This window comes from Octopus bimaculoides, chromosome 8 (assembly GCF_001194135.2).
Source record: "Octopus bimaculoides isolate UCB-OBI-ISO-001 chromosome 8, ASM119413v2, whole genome shotgun sequence".
NCBI lineage: Eukaryota > Metazoa > Mollusca > Cephalopoda > Octopoda > Octopodidae > Octopus > Octopus bimaculoides.
Window position 1 is genome coordinate 96,848,060 of NC_068988.1, and position 3,135 is coordinate 96,851,194.

The 3,135-nt window shown below is 37.3% G+C and overlaps 1 long non-coding RNA gene across 1 annotated transcript in view; it reads left to right on the plus strand.

Annotated features, from left to right (window-relative positions):
• LOC106868194 (uncharacterized) overlaps window positions 1-2,609 on the plus strand; it is a 69,472-nt gene extending 66,863 nt beyond the window's left edge. The window contains exons 3-4 of the long non-coding RNA XR_001409237.2: window positions 2,065-2,210; window positions 2,528-2,609. This is a non-coding gene — a long non-coding RNA (uncharacterized LOC106868194). The remainder of the gene's footprint in view (window positions 1-2,064; window positions 2,211-2,527) is intronic.
• Window positions 2,610-3,135: the final 526 nt, after the last annotated feature.

Here is a 3,135-nt window from a genome sequence, read left to right on the forward strand (position 1 = left end):
TATATATATATATATATATATATATATATATATATATCTGTACACACACATATATATATATATATATATATTTCTCCTCCCTCTTTCTCTCTCCCCTATATATATATATTTATATATTTCTCCTCTCTCTTTCTATCGTTATGTCAATGATACACGTAACTTTCAACCTGTTCAGTCCACTTCGTTGTATTAAGGGCTTCATGAAATAAGAATATTCATCAGCTCTGAACAATAACAGCAGCACAATAAGGGAGGCGAATAATTCCTTGGCTTACGGTGCTGAGCTGAGTAAATCCTGGGCTTTGCAGCAGAGAAATGGCTGACTTGCTAGAGATAAATAAGAAGTATTCAGAGATATCCTAATAATACAGTGTCTTCGGAGGGGTACCCCTGGGGTACTCCGGTGTACTCAGTCGTTCTGATCATAAATCTTGTTTGCTTCTATAACGAAGAAAATACAACTCGGATATATTCATTAAGATTTGGAATCGACCCGTGCCTTGTGAGTGTACCTAGGCAGACAGAAACTGTGTGGGTGGACAGATGGATACATAGAACTACTTATAATAGTACAGACACACTCATTCATTTACGTTCTTTCTCTGTTTCTCGATTTCTCTCTCTCACTCTCCCTCTCTTTCTTCTTCCCTCACTTTGTCTCTCTCCCTTCCACCCATTCTGTCTCTCTTTTTCCCTCTCCCTCTCTGTCTCTCTACCTCTCTCTTCCTCCCGCTCTTTCTCTCTTACACACAACCCAAATCTCTCCTAAACACGGTCTAGTCTAAACAATTTCAATTTTCTTTGAAATGTTACAAATGTCATACATGATACTCTTGACCTGTTAGAAATAACAGCCAAGACATTTGACGAATTTCTCTAAATTGGCCATCTTCATTGTTTCGTCTAGTAGCAGGGTTTGTCATTCAAATCTTGACTACTTAATCTGATAATGGATGTCTACACCAAACCTCCAAATGTTAAGCCGTCCCTGAATAAAACACACCAACCGACTTTAAGGGAACTTCTCTCCAACTATAAACAATCAATTCGGTTACGTGCCTGAAACAGCCGCACGTTACTCCTTGGCGTGGAATTCTATTATGTAATTCGCTCTTTGGTGCTGCCGGCATTTACCAAGACAATGCCAGCGATTCCATATGGCTGTTGTAGCCAAGTATTTATTGCTTTCGTCGACACTTGACGATTCACAGGTGAACCATGTAAAAATAACATTCTGTCTCTTTTATATTAGAGAAAAACCTTGACATGTTACGTCGACATCACTTGAAGCTAAGCGTTTGCACACACACTTACTCTCTCTCTCTCTCTCTCTCCCTCTCTCTCTCTCTCTCTCTCTCTCTCTCTCTCTCTCTCTCTCTCTCTCTCTCTCTCTCTCTCTCTCTCTCTCTTATACAAAATTAGCTAATATATACAGGTATGCATATAAATACATATACATACATAATGTATATATATATATATTAAAGATTGTTATGGCTAGTCTATCTATCTATCTATCTATCTATCTATCTATCTATCTATCTATTTGCACAAGGCCAGCATCGATTCCAGTGCTCAGCTGGTACTTATTTTATAGACCTGAAATGGTATACAAGCGCCCTAAATGGGGGTACCCTTGAAGGATCTCTGGAGTGACGTACCTCGACAGAGTGTGTAGCTCGAATACCATGGAGCCTCTCCAGGTTAAACCGTTTCTTCTCCACATTGAAAGGTCAAAACTCCGGTACCAAGGACGAGTGATTAGAATCTCACAGGAAAGAATCACAAGATGGATTCTTCAAGCTGATGGTCACGCTTGGAAGCCCTGCCGGAAAGTGTAATGACGGTTGCTTCTGATTGGATTTCATGGAGGAGGTTCCCAGGGACTCTACTCCTGCGGCCCTAGCAAAGAGGGAGCAGCCGAAATGGGTGCATGACCATAGAAGTGTACTTTTCTCTAAAGATCCTCTTTTCAAATGCGTTTATTATGTCCTTTTTTATTTTTCACTTCTAATTGTAATCTTTTTTAGAACTTAATATTGTATATCTTCTTTATAATTTCAGTAAACGCGGAGTGCGTTGATGGATGGTTGCATCTTAGAACCGGCAGTTATATGTTTGTATGTGACAGGGAAGTTTACAGTGATGCCCTGGCCGTATGCAACGAAAACGGAGGCTCCTTGGTATCCGTCAATAATTTAAAAGAAGCAGTAAGTATAATTTGCTTTCATATTTTAAATTCTTTTCGAAGGCTTATCCAGAATTGCACATTAGTTCTTCAAGTTATTCTTAAATTATGTTCCACTGACGAAGCCTTATAAGGCCAAAATACGTCTAAAGTCGTCACTGAGTTCTTTTCTCTTGCTTCTTTTCCCAGAATCGGTGTAATTATGATTTAAATTTATTGGATGTCTACACTATAATTTGTATGGAAATATAAAGGGAATTATATATGAATATTTTGTTATATCTCGGGACGATCATTACACCAATAATAAACACGTGTACTGGTTCTATTTCACTTCAGATTTGAACATGACCTGGAATAGAGAAGGCATGTCGTTGAAGAGGTCGCGAGTAGCGACTAAAGGATTTTAACAAACATAACTTACTGATTTATTAACCGAATAATTAATAAAAAAAATAGATTAGTTAATTGGCTAAATAGTTAACCAATTAACGAATAATTAACACCCATCAGTATTTGAACCCGCGTTTTCTGAGTTGACGCCTATGTATATTAACCATAATGGGATCCTTGTGCTTACATCTGTGCGCTGTTTCTGCATTTCCGGAATTGGCTGAGGAATTTAAGATATAAAATTTCTGATTCTGCAATTATAGATGTTAACTCCGTAAGTGATGACTTTTATCACTTTTGTACGGGCGAGCTTTACTATAATAAGAAAAGATGTTTATTGATTAGTTGAAGTATTTAACATTTTACTAAAAGAAAACAATTATTTAAGTTTACACGCCCAAGAAAATTCTAATTTTAGTATATTTTTATCAAGGCGTTGTTTTTGAGTTTTTTTATTTTAGAGATTTCAACTACGGAAGGTATTTTTAATTCTCTGCGCTTTTTTTGAATACTGTGAGATAGCGTTCCCTCTTTGTCTTTTGTCTCACCCATTT